We start from the raw sequence: 22,564 nt of genomic DNA, 5'->3' as shown, positions 1-22,564 counted from the left end.
AAAATTCTTTGTTTGAGGTGCTTATGTTTGATCAATTTGAAAACGTTTTTCACTTGGAAAGTAGTCTAAACATTTCTGCACACAATGTTATGAAAATGGAACTGAAAAAAATAATGCTTATTGGTTTATTTTGATCATAAAAGGCAGTTCCCTTTTTTTTTGGTGAACTTTTTTTCAATTTATAGATAGTTTAGCCTGCAAAATGCGTTCAATTTTACTAACGTTGGTGTGGGATTGGTAGTTTGAACATTTCTGAACATAAGAAAAATATAAATGAACTGAAAAAAATGATGCTTATTGGTTTTTTAAAATCAGAAATAAGCCCCCCCCCCTGCTGCTTGCAACCATTTTCACTTTAATTTTTTTTTAGGCTCCAAATCCAATATATTTTTAATATCTTAGGCATTGATTTACTCAATTTAACATTGCTGATCATCATAAAAATATTTTTTGGGGGTGGGGGCTAACTTTTTTCTGGGCAAAATTTTACCTAAAATTGTACTGTTCCCAGGTGTATTTGACCCGAAGCAAAAAAAATATTTTAGGTACTTAAATTTGGTCTTTTTGAAAACCTTTTTCACTGGGAAATTAGTTCGAACATTTCTGAATGTAATGATATGAAAATTGAATGGAAAAGATTGATGCTTATGTTTTTATTTTGATCAAAAACCCTCCACCCAAATTTTTTCAGCATTTTGTGTCAGTTTATATTTTTTAGGCTGCAAATCTCTAAGGAATGTTCCCCCAAAAGTTTTGATATACTGTACTAAATTGAACATTCCTGACCATAAGAAAAATAGAAATGAACTGAAAAAAATTATGCTTATTTGTTTATTTTGCTCACAAATGGGCCACCCCCTCGGCCTTGCTGTGTGCCATTATTTTCACTTTTTATATAGATTTGGCCAGAAATATTTGGAATATCCTTTTGAAAAGCAAGCACATGATAGCCAGACAACTAATTTTATGAAAGAAATCCATTTTACTAAAAACAAGTATGTAATTTTGAAATTAACAGCATAATTTTTATATAAATTGAAATAATTGAACACAGCAGGGGGGGCTTTTATGTACAAAATAAACAAATAAGCATCAATGTTTTCAGTTCAATTTTCATATCATTATATTCAGAAATATTTAGGCTACCAATCCCACACCAACCTTAGTCAAATAGAACACATTTTGCAGGCAAAACTATCTATAAATTGAAAAACGTTTCACAAAAATGGGGGGGCGTGCATTTTATCAGCAAAATAAACCAATAAGCATTAATTTTCCCACTTCAATTTTCATTTCATTGTGTGAAGAAATGTTCAAACTTGTTTCTAAGTGAAGAAAGCTTTCAAAAAGACCAAATATAAGTACCTAAAATGAACAATTTGCGGTCTGGGTCAAATAGACCTGGGAACAGAACTTTAGGATGTGTTTTTGAGCAGAACACAAAGGTTAATGAAAGGCTCAAAAAGTATTTTCTCAGTCACAAGTTACTATTGATTTCTGACCCCCCTCTCCCCCCTAAAAAAGAGTCAGCTGCCTTTCTTGTTTTATGTTCTCCAAGGATTATGAGGTACAATGAAAACTGATATTTTTCAGATAATCGGTTCTTCCTGACCAGAATACATGGACAATTAAAGGTGGACATTGCATTTGGCTAAATGTCAGATTTTGGCAGGAAGCTGGGCAATTAGGAACAGGTTTTCTTTTTTTCTAGGCCCAAATAGATTAATGACTTATCACAATTCTGGACAATAAAACTCCTATCTTGACCTCCAAAAATTGATTCTGAAACAGCTACAGCAGTAAATACTAATAGGTAGATAGGTAGATAGGTAGGTAAAGAGGGAGGGAGAGGGGGAGAGAGAGAGAAACACTGTTTTTCCAATTCTCAGTCTTAATCTATATACTTTTCAGTTTGGTCTGGCTGTTTCTGCAATGACCTGGATGGAACTGGATAGTTTCTGAAATGCCAAACCAAACTCACAAACTGTATTTTAGGCAAACATACATTTTAATTCAAAGTGTTGGTTATCACCTATAAATCCCTACATTGCTTAGGGCCTACATAGCTTAGGGCCTACATAGCTTAGGGCCTGACAATTTACGGGACCATCTCCTGCCACATACCTCCCAGAGGCCTATTAGATCGCACAGAATCGGCCTTCTACAGCTCCCGTCGACTAAACAATGTAGGCTGGCGGGATCACGGGGGGAGGGCCTTTTCTGTTGCCGCCCCAGCTCTATGGAACCAACTCCCCTCCCATGTTCGCACTGCTCCCACTCTACCGGCTTTTTGAAAAGCGGTTAAAACCTGGCTTTGTCGACAGGCCTGGAGGCCGTGAAGTTAACATCAGACGTGCCCAAATTATGTTTTGTTTGGGATTTTTAATTGGTTGTTAGGGTTACGGGGTTTTATTTACTATCGTTGTTCGACTTCCTTTTATTATTGTATTATTGTATCATTTTTTATTGTTGTAAGCTGCCCCAAGTCCTATGGGATTGGGTGGCATAGAAGTTGAATAAATTAAATTAAATTAGTTTAGTTTAGTTTAATTTAGTTTAATTGAATTTGTATGCTGCCCCTCTCTGAGGACTCGTGGAGGCTCACAGGATATATAAAAGACATAATACTACAATTGATCCAATTAATATAATTAAAAATCTTAAAAATTTCTAACTTTAAAACATTCATTAACATTAAATTATTACATTAAATTAACATTAAACATTAAATTAAATTACTTATGGCTTGCTTTCTCACATTTAGTTGTGCTGGATTATAACAATTACACAATCCTATAGTGTAAGCGAGTTAGTTTAGTGTAGCGATGAAAGCATCAGATTAGAAACCAGGAGACTGTGAGTTCTAGTCCTGCCTTGGGCATAAAGCCAGGTGAGTGACCTTAGTCACTCTCAGCCATAAGAAATAGGCAATGACAAACCACTTCCAAACAACCTTGCCATGAAAACTTCAGGTAATTGCCAGGAATCAACTTAAGACTCAAAGGCACTACAAACAAACAAACAAACAAACAAACAAACAAACAAACAAACAAACGAATGTCAAAGGATTGATAAACTTCTCAAGAAGCTAGAAAGCCATACCACATCTCAGATATCAACACCCTTGAAAATGTCCAAATATATTTCACCAGAAGAGCCCTTCACTCCTCCACTCGAAACAGAATATCCTACGAAAATAGACTAACAATCCTGGGCCTAGAAAGCCTAGAACTACGGCGCCTAAAACATGATTTCAGTATTGCCCACAAGATCATATGCTACAACGTCCTACCGGTCAATGACTACTTCAGCTTCAACCGCAACAACACAAGAGCACGCAACAGATTCAAACTTAATACGAACCGCTCCAAACTTGACTGTAAAAAATATGATTTCAACAACCGAGTTATCAAAGCGTGGAACTCATTGCCGGACTCAATTGTGTCAACCCCTAACCCCCAACATTTCTCCCTTAGACTCTCCACGATTGACCTCTCCAGGTTTCTAAGAGGCCAGTAAGGGGCGTACATAAGTGCACTGGTGTGCCTTTCGTCCCCTGTCCAATTGTCTTTCCTTTCTCTCACTTGTTGGTGATCCTATAATTCTGGATTTCCTGAACTAAGCAGCATCACATACTGTACATGCATGCATATATCACAACCAAAGCTAAGTTACTGAGTCACAGTACTCAGCATCCAACATCTCATAAATGGGCTTCCATCATTTGCTGCTACTGTATTTGCAATAGCTTTGTAAGGGCTTAAGCTTTACTTTACACATCTGGGCTCTATGTGTGAAGCTCTCCTGGTGTTCTCTGTTTCTCTAGAGATTGGTTTTGGCTTCTAGAGTACATTACAAGCTGCTTATCATGGGCTGTCAGAGCCAGGATGTGTAAAAAAATCCCTTAACTGAATCAATATGATATATGGCTACATATGGAAAGGAGAGCATTAATAATGTATTGTCAGCGTGCATACCAGACATAAACACAGATTTCACTTCTGACCTTTGCTCTAAGAAGAGCTGGGATGGCAAACAGCTTTTTCATTTACTTGGTGGTTGCATTCACTTTATTAGAAAGTTTTTTTTAAAAAAAAAATTAAACTCACATAAATATGTGGTTGCACACAAGGAGCATAGGGCAAGTGTCATTAGAACATTATTAGTTGTTAGAGGCTTGGGGCTCATTAAATATTCAGTGGCTTTTAAATCTGTTCATCATGTTGCATCTATAGCTTCAAACCCATTCAATGGTTTTTATGACACACTCTTTAAAAAATTAATGAAAATGGCCACTGTAAAACATAATTTTTTTTCTTTTATTGAGATTTCTCTAGGGTTTATGTTTTCCCTCTGCTGTAAGAAATGTAAAAGCCTACAAATCAATGAAGCAATATTCCTTCTTATTAGCCTGTTATGTTAGATAATATAGCTCAATAAAGAAATAAATGTAAGAACATCACATGACTATTAAGATTAATACACCTAACAAGGGGTAGGATGGCGAAGAATTTTTTAAAAAAATATTTAATAGCAATAGCACTTAGATTTATATACTGTTTTATAGTGCTAAGCAGTTTACAGAATCAGCATATTACCCCCAACAATCTGGGTCCTCATTTTATCCACCTCGGAAGGATGGAAGGCTGACTCAATTTTGAGCTTGGTGAGATTTGAATTGCCAAATTGCAGGCAGCCAGCAGGCAGCAGAAGTAGCCTGCAGTACCGCACTCCGATCACTGCACCACTGCAACTCATAATTAATTAACCAACTTAGCCAACTTAATATCAGAATTGTTTTTATTTCTGTACCTTTCATTCCTGTGAAATGACTTGCTGTAGATGAACCTTCTATCTTTATAGCAATAAATAAATAAATAAATAAGAGCTCCCCGAGTCTAAAACCTAATTGCAAATTATAACCCTTGTGCGATTCTTATGCTTTCATCTCTAGCTGGCTTTGATCTCAACTCTGGATGTTGTGACATTTCACAAAGATTGAGGCTAACTATATACAAAATATGGATTAGGCCCATCTCATCAAGGGCTTGCAGAGGAATTAAAGGAGTCCATTGCAGGGAGAAAGTGGCAAGAAGGTAACAAGCAACAAGGAGAAAGCAGAGCTACTTAACTCGTTTTTTGCATCTATCTTTACACAAAGGGAAAAAAACAGTCTAACCTATCAAAAACAACATCACAAAAAAACATATTGGGAACACAAGTTAAAATAGATGAGTTCAAATCAACAGGACCAGATGGATTACACCCCAAAGTCTGCGGAGAGGGGCGGCATACAAATCCAATAAATAAATAAAATAAATAAATAAAAGTTCTGAAGGAACTGGCAGATGAGATCTCAGAACCATTGAACTATATCTTTCAAAGATCTTGGAGGGCCAGGGAACTGCCAGACGACTGGAAAAGAGCTGATGTAGTTCCCATCTTCAAAAAAAGGGGAAAAAATAGATCCAGGAAACTATGGACCTATCAGCTTCACCTCAATACCAGGGAAGATTCTGGAAAAGATAATCAAGCCACGAATCAATGAACACCTAAAAGCAAACAAAGTAATAACCAAAAGCCAACGTGGGTTTGTGAAAAACAGATCATGCCAGACTAATTGTATTACATTCTTTGACAAAGTGACAAAATTAGTGGACCAGAGGAATGCTGTCGATTTAATTTACTTGGACTTTAGTAAGGCATTTGATAAAGTAGACCATAACCCACTACTAGATAAAGTTGAAAAATGTGGGTTAGACAGCAACAACGCATAGTGCTGAACGGAACTGCATCTAACATGGGGGAAAATATGCAGTGGAGTACCCCAAGGCTCTGTTTTAGGCCCAGTACTCTTCAACATCTTCATTAATGACTTGGACGAAGGGATAGAAGGAGAACTCATCAAATGTGCAGATGACACCAAACTGGCAGGAATAGCCAACTCTCCAGAAGATAGGTTCAAGATACAGATCTTGACAGACTTGAACATTGGACACTATCAAACAAAATGAAATTCAATGGTTGAAAAAAGTAAGGTTCTACATTTTGGCAACAAAAACAAAATGCACAGGTACGGTATATGTGGTACCTTGCTCAACAGTAGTAACTGCGAGAGGGATCTTGGAGTCCTAGTGAACAATCATTTAAGTATGAGCCAGGAGTATGCAGCAGCTGCCAAAAAAGCCAACACAATTCTAGGCTGCATTAACAGAGGGATAGAATCAAGATCACGTGAAGTGTTAATACCATTAAATAATGCCTTAGTAAGGCCAAACTCAGAATTCTGCATGCGGTTTTGGTCACCACAGTGTAAAAAGGATATTGAGACTCTAGAAAGAGTGTTGAGAAGAGCAACAAAGATCATTAGGGGACTGGAGGCTAAAACACATGAAGAACGGTTGCAGGAACTGGATATATCTAGTTTAATGAAAAGAAGGATGACGGGAGACATGATAGCAGTGTTCCAATATCTCAGGGGTTGCAATAAAGAAGGAGTGAGGCTATTCACCAAAGCACCTGAGAAGCAATGGGTGGAAACTAATCAAGAAGAGAAGCAATTTAGAACTAAGGAGAAAATTCCTGATAGATAGAACAATTGATCAGTGTAATGGCTTTCCTCCAGAAGTTGCGAATGCTCCAACACTGGGAGTTTTTAAGAAGATGTTAGATAACCATTTGTCTGGAGTAGAGTAGGGTTTCCTGCCCAAGCAGGGGGTTGGACTAAAAGATGTCCAAGGTCCGTTCCAACTCTTCTGTTGTTGTTGTTGTTGTTGTTGTTGTTGTTGTTGTTGTTGTTATCAGTAGTAGTAAGAAACATAGGCAAGATGCTGACATAACAACGACCCAGTTGGCAAGAAAACTGTAAAGGAGCAACAGGGACTGGGTTGCCCCAAGGTGCTTTTTTTCCCAAAAGGTAATTGGACTGAACTGAACAATCTCCTTGGATGAGAAGCGAAATATTTTCAAAGAAAAAAACCCCAAGAAAGTCGAGTTGCCTTCTGTAAAAAGCACCCCTCTGGGGCAACAATCACCTGGATGAGTGGAAATTTCCATAGATAGGAATCTGTTCATTCCTCTCCCCAACCATACAGACAAGAAAAAGCCAATAGTGGGAACTCAGGTTGGGGATGGCAAGAGTAGACAGGATTATACTACTGCAATCATTGCACTGTTCCTTCCTTCCTTCTCATGCGAATCGGCGGGACTCCTACACTCTTTAAACATGCATCTTTCAGCCTGTTGTAAGGCACAGTCATATTGCAAAAGAAAACAAGAAGAAGAAAAGAAAAGAGCTACCTATTTATAATATAAACCCCTTCCCCCTGCTTACTGTTTCGTTCATGCTCACTCTAGGGCCACGGTGACAATAAACACTTCCTGCTTTTGTGGAGTGTATAAGAAAGGCAGTGAGGAGGAGAGCGCTGTTGCATACTAATTGACACATTTTAATGATTGCCTTCTCTTACTCCCTCTTTGCCCATCCCCTTCTCTAAATTGCTGCTTTCAAGCATGTGCGACTCGCAACCATGGAAACCAAGTCTCTAAATGCACAAAACCCACCACATCAACCTTTGGAGCACACTGCTGGTGAATTTCCAAAAGATACAATAGATAGGGAGATGGCCACGAGGAGAGTGATTGCCTTTACAGGCATGGGGCTCTAATCCTGACAGATTTATTTTCTAGAGGATAAAAGCTTGCTCATGCATTCTACTAATAAACACCATTTAGCACTGAATGTAGTATGTAGCATCCTAGCAACCTTGTATACAAGGATGCTTGTATACCAATAAATTACAGCACAAACACCCCCCCCTCAAGTTCAAACGCAGCAGCTAACTTGCCTCCTGTTCCTAAACCATGATAGCAAAATCCCTCTCTTCTTTTTCTTTCTTATCTTTTTGAAATGACACCAAACTCCAGGTGCTGACATGACAAAACATTGATATCCCAGTAACACTACTCCTTGAATTGTGGAACGTCTGCTTGGTACTTTGGTGTTGAATTCTAGCATGAAATATCCAAGGCTTATTTTAATTCATTGGTAGCTTACATTCTGATGTTTTAAAGATCAGGTTATTTAAATGTACTCCCTATACCAGTGATGGCGAAGCTATGGCATGGGTGCTACAGCTGGCATGTGGAGCCATATCTGCTGGCATGCGAGCTGTTGCTCCAGTTCAGTTCCAATGTGCATGTATGTGCCGGCCAGCTGATTTTTGACTCGCATAGAGGCTCTGGGAGAGTATTTTTAGCTTCCAGAGAGCCACCGGAGGATGGGGGAGGGCGTTTTTACTCTTGCCCCGGCTCCATGGAAGCCTGGGAAGGGCGAAACACAAGCCTACTGGACCATCAGAAATTGGGAAACAGGCAATTTCCGGCCTCCAGAGGGCTGTTTTCACCCTCCCCAAGCATTCCCTGAAGCAAAAAATTGCCCAATGGGCAAACCGGAAATCCATTTTTCCAAACTTCCGGTTTGCCCGTTGGGTCATTTTTTGCACTCCAGAGGCTTCAGAGAAGCCTCCTGAAGTCTGAGTAGGGTAAAAATGGCTGTTCACAAGGCCAAAAATCAGCTGGAGCTGACATAGGGCAATGGCTCACGTGCCCTCAGATATGGCTGTGCATTCCCCCATGGCACGTGTGCCATATGTTCACCATCACAGCCCTATACAGTGGTACCTCTACTTATGAACTTAATTCGTTCTGTGACCAGGTTTGTAAGTAGAAAAGTTCGTAAGTAGAAGCAATTTTTCCCATAGGAATCAATGTAAAAGCAAATAATGTGTGCAAACCCATTAGGAAAATCCAAACTTTAAGGCTTAAAAAAAAAGCGGCGGGTGGACAAAAAGAAGGATAACAGAGTGGAGACCGACAGCGAGGAGAAGCAAAGAATGGAGGTCCTAACGAAGGATAACGCCGCCCCAAATCACTCCAAAAATCACCCGTCCAAAAGCTTCCTATGCCTCCCCAAATTGCCTCCAAAATCACCCTTCCAGACACTTACTATGCCACCCCAAATCACCCCTCCAAAAGCTTCCTACGCTGTCCAAATCGCTTCCAAAGTCTTCCAAAATCACCTCTCCTTTCAAAATTCCTTGATTCTCATTGCTGCCTTTCTTCAATCAATTTGCCTTCGTTAGGACCTCGATTTGGGATCGCATAGTAAGTGTTTGCCTCATTTTTGGAGGCGATTTGGGGTGGCTTGGCAAGCTTTTGGAGGGGTGATTTTGGGAGCGATTTGGGGTGGCACAGGAAGCCAGATAGGTGATGGCAGCAAAATCAAAATTTAGAGATGTTGTTGGGTTAATGGAAGCTTGCCTTCCTTCCTTCCTTCCTTCCTTCCTTCCTTCCTTCCTTCCTTCCTTCCTTCCTTCCTTCCTTTTTATGTGTGGTATACATGTACTAAAAAAGAGGGAGGGAATTCAAATCTGTTGATATGAATCAGAGATTCTTAGAGCAAGGCAGAATTTTGAACCTTAATCCAATATGCTGCTTAATTCAGAAAATTCAAAAATACAGAATTACCAGCAAATGTCTTTCTAGCTTCTTCTTGAAAAAGCTGCCAGTTCTTTGACTACAGGGTTATGTAACTGCTATAACTGGAAGGAAGGAAGGAAGGAAGGAAGGAAGGAAGGAAGGAAGGAAGGAAGGAAGGAAGGAAGGAAGGAAGGAAAATGTCCTCCATAAGAGAATATATGACTCAGGTTCAGGTGTAAACTTCAATTTTATCTACAAGGAAACAGTACATCTATTATCTAAAAGTTCGCCCCCACCCACCACCAATATAAATGGGTATGATTCCTTATAGATCTTGTAACCCGCCTTTGACAATATGGGAAGGGAAAGATACATTTTTTTAAAAGGGGGAAGAAATCCACAGTGAAGCATGTTGTTTCTGTAGAGGAGGCAATGACAAAATAATGTTCTGTAAAACCTGGGCAAACTGTAATGAGCAAGAAGAAGCTGGGAAAAGTTTTCATTTCAGTGGAATCTCATATTATAGCTCCTCAGGGATAAGTCAACTTTGATCTTTAAATAACTTTCCTCTTAATAACTGTAATTTAACCTGCTCATACTCAGCAGTCTTCAGATTCCTTTAAGGCTCTGAGATGCTGCTTCACAGAAGGCAAGGAGCATCTCTATGTAATTAAAATTACATCTGCAGAATAACTGTTCATTGAGCTTTCAAATCTTGGTGCCAAAACCAATGTTTATAATTGTGAGGGCAGCCCCTTGAAATCCATGAGGCTGAAAAATAAATCTCACAGTATACAGTAATAATAAAATTATAACCCCCACAACTGCCCTGGCCCCCGGGAATTCAAAGGGGTCACATCAAGGATTCTCTTTTCCCTTGCTGGTCTTGTACTATGCTACTTTTTTTTCCCCTTCACCCAGATAGAGAATCTTTGTGGGTGTGTATGCTTCTTTTTATATAGTCTGTACAACTCTCTCTTTCTCCCTCTCTCTCTCCTCTCTCTCTCTCTCCGTTCCATTAATCCCACATCATAAAAAGGTGAGAATTTAGCTGGAATCAGAACAACAAACCTTATGTTATCTGCCTCTATAATAATAATCCATATATATACTGCTCAAAAAAATAAAGAGAACACTCAAATAACACATCCTAGATCTGAACGAATGAAATATTCTCATTGAATACTTTGTTCTGTACAAAGCTGAATGTGCACAACAGCATGTGAAATTTATTGTCAATCAGCGTTGCTTCCTAAATGGACAGTTTGATTTCACAGAAGTTTGATTTACTTGGAGTTATATTGTGTTGGTTAAGTGTTCCCTTTATTTTTTTGAGCAGTGTATAAAAGTCAAATACCACTCACTCATCACGAAATGTCCAGAACTGCAAAGCCTACAAACTTGAAACTTCGCACCTACTGTATGTTCCTCTTGGCTTCTAGGTGCTTGCTAAGAAAAGATTTTTCGAAATGACCATCAGATCATTAGTATTTGTAATATATTAACATGCTCTGATGCTAAGGAGTTAAATGTTCTACTTCCCCTCCTGACCTGAAAAGAATTCTGTTCCAACTGCCAGTTGCCTTATATTAATATGCTCTGATGCTACCTCTTCGCTAAACCGGGTATGGGTGTGGTCAGTGCGTGACTCATCTGGACTGCAGGCTGGGAATTTAGGCATTCTACTCCCTCCTCCCCACCTGAAAATAACTCTGTTCCAACTGCCAGTTGCCTTCTATTGACATGCTCTGATGTTAAGGAGTTACACATTCTACATAAATTTTCAAGTTTTACGTGTCAATGTATCAAGCCCAATCGTAACTACTCATTAATTTTCAAGCTTTAACTGTCACTTTCTCAAGCCCGATTACGTACTTTCATAGTGAAGCACGGGTATCCAGCTACTAGTACTTAATAAGAGGACTATCAACAAATGTAAATGAGCTCCTTAATACTTGAGCAGCTGATTGATAGTACTTCACATCACCAGGATGTCTACTTCCCAACCTCCCATAAATCATTGAAATCAAGCTCTAATCATGATATACTGATCAAACCATACTGATTATTGTCCTATTTATGTGCCTGAGGGTTCACTGCTTAAAGCTTCCAGCCAAACAATAAAACAGCAATATGGACCCAGAGGGCTTTCAGACGGCGCTTGGGGTTATTCCAGAGGCACTCATCCACAGTTCGGCGGAGTCTCTTGCGGAGGCCTGGAATACGGCTGCTGCGGAGGCTCTTGACCGGATTGCGCCTTTGCGACCTCTCCGTGGCGCTAGACCCCGTAGAGCCCCATGGTTCAACGAGGAGCTCCGGGAGTTGAAACACCAAAAGAGACGTCTAGAGAAGCGATGGAGGAAGAGTAGGTCTGAATCTGATCAAACACTTGTAAGAGCTTTTATTAAGACTTACAAAGTGGCGCTCAAGGCGGCAAGATGCGCGTACCATGCCGCCTTGATTGCATCAGCGGAATCCCGCCCGGCCGCTCTGTTTAAGGTGACCCGCTCCCTTCTTAACCAGGGGGAGTTGGGGAGCCCTTGCAGAGTAGTGCCGAGGATTTTAACACGTTTTTCGCTGATAAAGTCACTCTGATCCGGGTCGACCTCGACTCCAATTGTAAAACAGAGTCGACTGACAACGAGTCAGTCGAGGTGACTGGGGCACGTACTTGTCCACCTGTCTGGGAAGAGTTTGATCTGGTGACACCTGATGAAGTGGACAAGGCCATTGGAGCTGTGAGTTCCGCCACCTGTCTACTGGATCCGTGTCCCTCCTGGTTGGTCTCGGCCAGCAGGGAGGTGACACGGAGCTGGGCCCAGGAGATTACCAACGCTTCCTTGGGGAGGGGAGTTTTTCCATCACTCTATAAAGAAGCGCTCGTGCGCCCCCTCCTCAAGAAGCCCTCCCTGGACCCAGCCGTACTTAACAACTATCGTCCAGTCTCCAACCTTCCCTTTATGGGGAAGGTTGTCGAGAAGGTGGTGGCGCTCCAGCTCCAATGGTCCTTGGAAGAAGCTGATTATCTAGGTCCCCAGCAGTCGGGTTTCAGGCCCGGTTACAGCACGGAAACCGCTTTGGTCGCATTGATGGATGATCGCTGGCGGGCCTGGGACAGGGGCTTATCCTCTGTCCTGGTGCTCCTCGATCTCTCAGCGGCTTTCGATACCATTGACCATGGTATCCTTCTGCACCGGTTGGAGGGGCTGGGGGTGGGAGGCACTGTTTTTCAGTGGTTCTCCTCCTACCTCTCTGGCCGGTCGCAGTCGGTGTTAGTGGGGGGTCAGAGGTCGGCTCCGAGGTCTCTCCCTTGTGGGGTGCCTCAGGGGTTGGTCCTCTCCCCCTTGCTATTTAACATCTACATGAAACCGCTGGGTGAGATCATCCAAGGACATGGGGTGAGGTATCATCAATATGCCGATGATACCCAGCTTTACATCTCCACCCCATGCCCAGTCAACGAAGCGGTGGAAGTGATGTGCCAGTGCCTGGAGGCTGTTGGGACCTGGATGGGTGTCAACAGACTCAAGCTCAACCTGGATAAGACGGAGTGGCTGTGGGTTTTGCCTCCCAAGGACAATTCCATCTGTTCGTCCATTACCCTGGGGGGGGAATTATTGACCCCCTCAGAGAGGGTCCGCAACTTGGGCGTCCTCCTCGATCCACAGCTCACATTAGAAAACCATCTCTCAGCTGTGGCGAGGGGGGTGTTTTCCCAGGTTCGCCTGGTGCACCAGTTGCGGCCCTATCTGGACCGGGACTCATTGCTCACAGTCACTCACGCCCTCATCACCTCGAGATTCGACTACTGTAATGCTCTCTACATGGTGCTACCTTTGAAAAGTGTTCGGAAACTTCAGATCGTGCAGAATGCAGCTGCGAGAGCAGTCATGGGCTTACCTAGGTACGCCCATGTTTCACCATCACTCCGCAGTCTGCATTGGCTGCCGATCAATTTCCGGTCACAATTCAAAGTGTTGGTTATGACCTTTAAAGCCCTTCATGGCATCGGACCAGAATATCTCCGAGACCGCCTCCTGCCGCACGAATCCCAGCGACCGATTAGGTCCCACAGAGTGGGCCTTCTCCGGGTCCCGTCAACTAAACAATGTCGGTTGGCGGGCCCCAGGGGAAGAGCCTTCTCTGTGGCGGCCCCGGCTCTCTGGAACCAACTCCCCCCGGAGATTAGAACTGCCCCTACTCTCCCTGCCTTCCGTAAAGTTCTTAAAACCCACCTTTGTCGTCAGGCATGGGGGAACTGAAACACCTCCCCCGGCCACGTACAATTTATGTATGGTATGTTTGTGTGTGTGTTTGTTAATATAGTGGGGTTCTTTTTAAAACTATTTTAAATATTTAAATTCATTGAAGCTATTTGGATTTGTACAATTGTTTATATTTCTGTTGTGAGCCGCCCGAGTTCACGGAGAGGGGCGGCATACAAATCTAAATAATAATAATAATAATAATAATAATAATAATAATAATAATAATAATAATAGCAATAGCACTTAGACCTATATACTGCTTCACAGTGTTTTACAGTCCTGTCTAAGTGGTTTACAGAGTCAGTATGTTGTCCCCAACAATCTGGGTCCTCATTTTTACCAACCTCAGAAGGAGGCTGGGTCAGCCTTGAGCCTGGTGAGATTTGAACTGCCAAATAAATAATATGAAAAATGTCTGTCCTCTGAGCTACTAACCACGAAGGAATAGAAATATAAAGTAAATAAAATAATTATAGTTCTCCAATGCATATTTTTTCTTTACTTTTCCGCTGATTTTTAAAGAATTCTAAGGTGTTGTTGTGAGAGGATGGAATGCAGAGAAAACTAGATTGTAAAAAATATCAACCAGTCCAGTGAACTCTTCTCTCAAAGTGTCCATTCAATGTGGCACCAACTCATGAATGTGTTAAAGGATTCTTGGGACTTGTGAGAATGACATGATGATTACATGCTACCAATTTGCCAACTAAATGTTTTTCCCAATCATTATAACCAGAGTTGCATATAAACAGAAGTGGAGAAGGAAGAATAAAGAAAGGTTTTAATCAATGTACATGCAAAAAGAAAACTTTCACAACAGAACAGTAGCACCAATGGTGGGTGGCTCTGCCCACCCACCGGGGACCCTTTGGTGCATGAGCAGAAGCATCGGGTGCAGAAACTGGTAGTAAAGTGTTTTAGAACCCAGTACTGCCCCAGATATACCAATGAGGACACCATTCTCTTTCTCTCAAACTGATTCTCATTGCATTAAACATTTTCCAAACCCTTTAAAAAAATCGCCCCAGATGTGGTCTTCAAATATTTTTTATTCGTGCAAAGGCAGCATCTACTTTCCTGTCATATTTTAAGGAGACCACTGAATATTGTTTGAGGGACTATATTGCTGTGATGTGGCAGAAAACCCATTTTTTAAAATTAGCTAGTTTCCTGTTGTATATCTTTTAATCACTCAGTGGTTTCCTTTCCTTCCCCAGTGTCTTCAGCTAGAAAACTCTGCCCTATGAGTTGTTAAGAAAATGGGAGCACATAAACAATCCTTCTTGGGGGTTGCCCGATGCTTAAGTATCATTTAAGCAAGGCCTGAAGTGTATCTCCTTACTGGCTTTTTAGAAATGTTCAAGACACGTTTCATCCAGGAAGTAATGGCTGCTAATTGTGGTGTGGAGGCACTTTGTAGGGTTGAGTTTTCTTTTGTTGATTTTATTTGTTTTGCGTTTCATTAATGTGGTGTTTGGGGATTTAAGGGAAGGATGTTTTATATACATTTTATATTTTTAACTTTGATAATCTTGAATTAATATGATTGGGCAATATATTAAAAATTGTCAGTTAATAGTGAGACTTGTCTTAAGAAAGGCATCTTTCCTAATCAGGTTTGATTCAGGACAAATACCAAAAATTCAGCTGAAAGTATGAGAACCCCTTGTTTGAAAACCCAAATATTTCCCGAATGCAGAGAACAGGAAAGAAAATGTATACTGAACATTGTGTGTGCTGAATATGTATCCAGAATACTGAAAATGGATATTAATAATCTTGACAAAAATAAAGGCAATGACATTGGCAAAAGAAATGGAAAAAGACTTTTCTAAATTTATTAATGAAAATATATTTTAAAAATGTCAGTTGGCAAGGGATTTTGTTTTAAATCCCAATGCAAAATAAGCTTTCTAACATGAAAAAATAGATCTTCCTTCATATGGGAAGTGGCAAACAACAATACTCCTAAGTTGATTCATCCTATATATACAGTGATCCCTCGATTATCGCGAGGGTTCCGTTCCAAGACCCCTCGCGATAATCGATTTTTCACGATGTAGGGTTGCGGAAGTAAAAACACCATCTGCGCATGCGCACCATTTTTTTTCATGGCCGCGCATGCGCAGATGGTGGAGTTTGCGTGGGCGGCGAGGGAAGGTTCCTTCGGCCGCCCAGCAGCTGATCTGCTCGGCAGCGCAGCGAGGAGCCGAATCGGGGTTTCCCCTTTGCGTGGGCGGCGGGGAAACCCCGATCTTCATCTGCTCGCTGCTGCTGCAGCCGCCCAGCAGCTGATCTGCTCGGCAGCGCAGCAGCAGCGAGCAGACGAAGATCGGGGTTTCCCCGCTGCCCACGCAAAGGGGAAACCCCGATTCGGCTCCTCGCTGCGCTGCCGAGCAGATCAGCTGCTGGGCGGCCGAAGGAACCTTCCCTGGGTCTTCCTCGCTGATGCCCCCGCTCGCCCGCCCGCCCGCCGCCCGCCGCCCGCCCGCTGCCCACCAGCAAGAGGGGGAGAGATAGAGAAAGAGAGAGAAGGAAAGAAAGAGATGAGAGAGGGAGGAAGAGAGTGTGAGAGAGGAAGAAGCAAGATAGAGAAAGAGAGAGAGAAAGAAAGATGAGAAAGGAAGGAAGAGAGTGATGTCATCGGGTGGGAAAAATCGCGATATAGCGTTTCGCGAAGAACGAGATCGCGAAAATCGAGGGATCACTGTACATACATACATGCATGCATGCATGCATACATACATACATATCATTATGCGATGGAAAAACGAAAGAAGAGTGTCTTTTTGATCTGATCCAGCATTTGAATTATACAAATATAATATATAAATTATATTTGATTTAAATATTTAATTTTGGTAGCACATAAAAGGTAAATCCATTGATAGCACTATTTGTTTGTTTGTTTGTTTGTTTGTTTGTTTATTTATTTATTTATTTATTTATTAAATTTGTATGCTGCCCCTCTCCGTAGACTCGGGGCGGCTCACAGCAATGGCAGAGAACAATGTAAAATACAAATCAAATATTTAAAAAACTAAAAACCCATAATTTAAAAAACATACACACAACATACCATACATAAACTATATAGGCCTAGGGAAGATGTCTCAATTCTTCGATGCCTGATGGCAGAGGTGGGTCTTAAGGAATTTACGAAAGGCAAGGAGGGTGGGGGCAATCCTAATCTCTGGGGGGAGCTGGTTTCAGAGGGTCAGGGCCGCCACAGAGAAGGCTCTTCCCCTGGGTCCCGCCAGATGACATTGTTTAGTCGACGGGACCCGGAGAAGGCCAACTCTGTGGGACCTAACTGGTCGCTGGTGTTCGTGCAGCAGAAGGTGGTCCTGGAGATATTCTGGTCCGATGCCATGAAGGGCTTTATAGCTCATAACCAACACTTTGAATTGTGACTGGAAACTGATTGGCAACCAATGCAGACTGCGGAGTATTGGTGAAACATGCGCGTACCTAGGGAAGCCCATGATTGCTCTCGCAGCTGCATTCTGCACAATCTGAAGTTTCTGAATACTCTTCAAAGGTAGCACCATGTAGTGAGAATTACAGTAGTCGAACCTCAAGGTGATGAGGGCATGAGTGACTGTGAGCAGTGTCTCCCGGTCCAGATAGGGCCGCAACTGGTGCACCAGGCGAACCTGGGCAAACGCCCTCCTTGCTACAGCTGAAAGATGGTTCTCTAATGTAAGCTGTGGATTGAGGAGGATGCCCAAGTTGCGGACCCTCTCTGAGGGGGTCAGTAATTCCCCCCCCCCAGGGTGATGGATGGACAGATGGAATTGTTCTTGGGAGGCAAAACCCACAGCCACTCCGTCTTATCAGGGTTGAGTTTGACACCCATCCAGACCCTAACAGCCTCCAGGCACCGGCACATCACTTCCACTGCTTTGTTGACTGGACATGGGGTGGAGATGTACAACTGGGTATCATCAGCGTACTGATGATACCTCACCCCATGCCCCTGGATGATCTCGCCCAGCGGTTTCATGTAGATATTGAACAGCAGGGGGGAGAGGACCGACCCCTGAGGCACCCCAGAAGGGAGAAGCCTAGAGGTCGACCTCCCTCACTAACACTGACTGCGACCGACCGGAGAGGTAGGAGGAGAACCACTGAAAAACAGTACCTCCCACTCCCAACCCCTCCAGCCGGCGCAGAAGGATAACATGATCGATGGTATCAAAAGCCGCTGAGAGGTCGAGAAGCACCATGACAGAGGATAAACCCCTGCCCTGGGCCCGCCAGAGATCATCCATCAATGCAACCAAAGCAGTTTCTGTGCTGTAGCCGGGCCTGAATCCTGACTGCTGGGGGCCTAGATAATCGGCTTCTTCCAAGGACTGCTGGAGTTGGAGCGCCACCACCTTCTCAACAACCTTCCCCATAAAGGGAAGGTTGGAGACTGGACGATAGTTGTTGAGAATGGCTGGGTCCAGGGAAGGCTTCTTGAGGAGGGGGCGCACAAGTGCCTCCTTGTAGGGAGCTGGGAAGGACCTCCTCCCCAAAGAAGCATTGACAATCTCTTGGACCCAGCTCCGTGTCACTTCCCTGCTGGCTGAAACCAGCCAGGAGGGACACGGATCCAGTAAGCAGGTGGTGGAATTGATTATTTCCTACAAACAAATAATACACATGAATATGTCAACTGTTACAACCAGAAACACATAATAGCATATATCTCTTTCCTAATTCTATTTTATTGTTCAACTCTTCAGTGTAACTTTTACTCTGAATCTTATACCTTACAATAACAAGCCAAACACATGAAAGCAACACAGTCCCAGACTGTGAATAGAATTGGAGAATAAGAATAATAACAACAACAATAATAATAATAGTAATTACTTCTGTATTTCTGTCAGAAAACTTCATTATTGCAGTTAAAAGGAACCTATCGTGATTAATGGTTTCTTTACTGTCAGAGGCAAGAAACCAGAAGTAGGAGTATCATTCAAAGCACTAAAAGTTTACTTCATCTACCTATACTAAAGAATCTGATCATCTGGTTCTCGAGTACATTTCCCTTAGTTAACAACATATATTGTTAATTGTATCACATCATCTTAACTATATCTCATTTTGTCCACATCCTTCCCTATGACAATTAGGAACAGATAATGAGGTTTCTCGACCTAGAGGGTTACATATGTCAACCAGTAGCACCATAGACTCAAGCAAATAAGTAAATAACAATTCTACTCTGATGGAGCCAAATAGCTTTTAAGAATTTCATGCAAGGGTCCATTTCATCCTCATCCTCATTCACATTTTCTAGTCTTGTGAAAAGCATTGTGCTAAAATTGGTTCGAATACTCAGCAGGACCAATCAGGACCTGATCCAACTGAGAAGATTTTTTTTCTTACCTCCTCCATTTTTTATTTTTGGTTACTAAAGACATCCACACAATCTGGCAAAGAATTTTTGATTCACAAATCATTTTTATGTAGGCTTACTCTGGGGCAAATGAATTAAGAATTGCATACTTTAAAAATCCCATTGAAAGGAGGCTAAAAATAAAGCCAGCTGCTGTGATCATTTTGGCACCCACTTGTAGCCCTGAAAAAACACATTCGTCATCCTCCAGATCGCAGTGTGACGCAATGGACAACCTGGCAATGATGTAGCAGCCGAGCTGAAAAGTAAATGTGGGGAAGAAGCTAATTTCATTTAAGCACCAGTTGCCAAAATAGCATCTAATAAAATGCCTTCAACTGTGATAGTTCAATACAAACACCCACCAGCACTCCTGGCAAGCATCTTGACTGTCACAAGCTCACTCTCACTTTTCCTGTGGAAGACCTCAACACAATTCGCCCACACAGGTATACAGCTGTGCAGTGACAGATGAAACCTGCAGGTGTTTGCTAGTATTGCCATTTCTGAAGTGATGGAGGAAGGTAGAAAGACAACTTATCCCTGGTGTTGAGCATTTGTACTATGGTGCATGTACTGGTAGTTAAACACCCCCCCTGCCCTTTCCATTATTATTTGAAAAGGGGGAAATAATCTGCTATATTGATTTTCAAATGAATACACATTTTGTGCTAGACATAAGTAAAGCAAAATAACATTCTGGGCTTCTTACAACGCCATTAATAACTTAAGAGGGTCGCAAGAAAAATCTTCACTGAATGAAAGCAGGATTTTGAATAACAGCTGCATGGAAATTGATGCTTCTGTTATTTGTTCTTGTTGTAGCCTTTCCTGACAACAGCTTCTCTATCAACTGTTTGGGAGTTCAACACCAATTAACTTTGGTCAGCACATAAGTAGACGTTATACTAATAAGTAGAAGTTGTACTAATATACCATGATCCCAAATACCTGGAGGATGCAAAGCTCTGTGTAACATTGTTGTGCAACATGTATCATTCCACAAATAAGAAAAGTGAACGTTACACTTGAGAAACTAAGACAAAGCTAGTAGTATAAAAAGTCGCATATCCATATATTGATGAAAAATTTGCATGCTGTCATAGTTTAGAAGCAAAATTAAAACAAACAATTGCAGTAACTCCAACATGGCAACTTCTAAATGCCCAAGAAGGGCAGATAAAATATTCAAGAATTGAACAATCAGCCTACTCTACCTTTTTGGTAAATATTCATGGCTAGTGATGGGCGAATGGGCTATTCATGGATAGTTCGGGTTCGATGAGTTCGGCCGAACTTCACGCAAAGTTCGGCTGAACCTGAACCCGAATGGTCCGTGACGTCAAAGCTTAACCCCCGGAATCCCATCGTTTTTTATTTTTATGGATTTTTAATTTTTATTTATTTTTATTTTTACGAAAAAGGACGCCGCAGCAAGCAAAGGGAGGTCCTTTCATGTAAAAATATTTTTTTTTTATTTTTACGTGAAAGGACCTCCCTTTGCTTGTGGCGCCGCTGCGGCGTCCTTTCACGTAAAAATAACAATTTTTATTTTTACATGAAAAGACCTCCCTTTGCTTGCGGCGCCGCAAGCAAAAGGAGCTGGGGAATCCCACGAAGAGATTCCGGGGGCGGAGCTTTGACGTCATGTATACCGGCAGGTTGCTAAGGAAGTGGAAGTGTAGCAGAGAGCAACTGGCCCCCTGCCTCCCCCTGTTTTTTTTTCTTTAGGCCTGCCCTTCCCTGCCTGGATGCATTAGTCACCAAAGTTTTCCTGACTCTTCAACTTGTAATGAAGAGTCTCTTTCTTTGTAGTAGAAACAAAGTGAAAGCTAATCTATATCTCTCTCTCAGTATAAGTAACACAGAATTTCCCTCGCTAGCTGGTATCTCTTACAATGGGGCTGGACAGCAAGGTGCTGCCTTTTATAGAGGCAGGTCAGGTGTCCTTGGGGACCAATGCAAGCCATGCATATTGCTGGCCAATGAGTGGTCAGCAGGACACATGGCCAATCCCAGCCTTTCATTTACCTTGATGTCCGGAGACCGCATGGCTTCAGGTAAGAAGAAGGCTGTCCATTGGTTCGCCGCTTTGCCACGCTGCCCGAACCCGAACTCGAACTTCGGCATGGATTTTCTAAAAACTTCAGGTTCGGGTTCAGTATACAGAACACCGCAAAATTCGGTACGGACCTCAATTGTGCGAGTTCGGTTCGCCCATCACTAGTTACGTATACCGGCAGGTTGCTAAGCACGCCAAGGTGATCGCTTCCTGGATTCCATCCTCCTGCCATTATTGTAGTGCCGCCCCCGGAATCCAGGAAGTGATCACCTTGGTGTGCTTAGCAACTTGCCGGTATATTGGACGTCAAAGCTCCGCCCCTGGAATCCCTTCATGGGATTCCCTAGCTCCTTCTGTGTCTCCCTCCCAGCCTCCCGACTGGCCGACAGCTCCCTGGTGTTTGCCTTCCTCCGCCGCCACTGGCACCCGCCTCTTCCTCCTCTTCTCAGCAGATGAGGAGGAGGCGGTGGCGCTTTGCGGTGCTCAGCACGAACGCCGAACCGGAACACTAATTTTTAAAAAAATTCGGGTTCGGGTTCGGTATGCCAAACACTGCAAAATTCGGTACAGGCCTGAATTGTGCAGGTTCGATTCGCCTAACACTATTCATGGCTATTTCCTGACATGCAAGGTAGTTTTCTGTACTATAGCACAGGCAATGAACATCTTAATATAATTCATAGGAAAAATATGGGGGAATAACGGAAAAGGAAAATATCAGAATGTGATTGTTTCTAGTACAGATTCATGGATTTATTTATCTGAATTTTTATCCCGCCTTTAATTTAAAAAAAGTAAAAAGAAGTTGGAGACATTTTGAAGGACAACAAACTCACATCCTGGATCCCTTCCTTAAAATAGGACTATCCTCTCTGCTGTACTCCAGATTTGAAAGAGTCGAAGCTATTCATGAAATGACAAAATCTATGCTGTAGAAATATAATTCAGCACCATACCGAGATGTTGGTGTAATATTTCATTATACAGTACTAACATACATGTTGGTTTGAAGTCAAAACAGAGCTATAATGGAACAAAACTAAAGCATGTATCTAAAAATATGTTCTGCATTTCTTATATTGCCATATAAGAAATTTAATAATATTTAAGTAATATTCTTCTGTAATTTTTAAATTCACAAAGAGGCTAAAGCTGACTTAAAATAATATTTTCTGCTGAATTAGCTTTGTTTTTAAATTATAGGGGTCTATTTTATGTTTCTTAATATTTGCTACCTTAATATTTTCCAAAATTCTAAGGAATTCCTGGAAACTTGGCACTCAGAAACATCAGTCATCACTATAGAGATAAACCACAAGTACACGCTATTCAAAAAATGACAGTACTTCTTATACTCCTTTT

At 41.9% G+C, this 22,564-nt stretch overlaps 1 protein-coding gene across 1 annotated transcript in view; it reads right to left on the bottom strand.

The window, feature by feature from the left end:
- Positions 1-22,564, bottom strand: part of LOC139162419 (BDNF/NT-3 growth factors receptor) — a 121,943-nt gene that overhangs the window by 5,378 nt on the left and 94,001 nt on the right. The window lies entirely within an intron of this gene.

This window comes from Erythrolamprus reginae, chromosome 2 (genome assembly GCF_031021105.1).
Source record: "Erythrolamprus reginae isolate rEryReg1 chromosome 2, rEryReg1.hap1, whole genome shotgun sequence".
Lineage (NCBI taxonomy): Eukaryota > Metazoa > Chordata > Lepidosauria > Squamata > Dipsadidae > Erythrolamprus > Erythrolamprus reginae.
The sequence above is the reverse complement of the archived record's forward strand: the minus strand, read 5'-3'. Positions and strand labels throughout refer to the sequence as shown.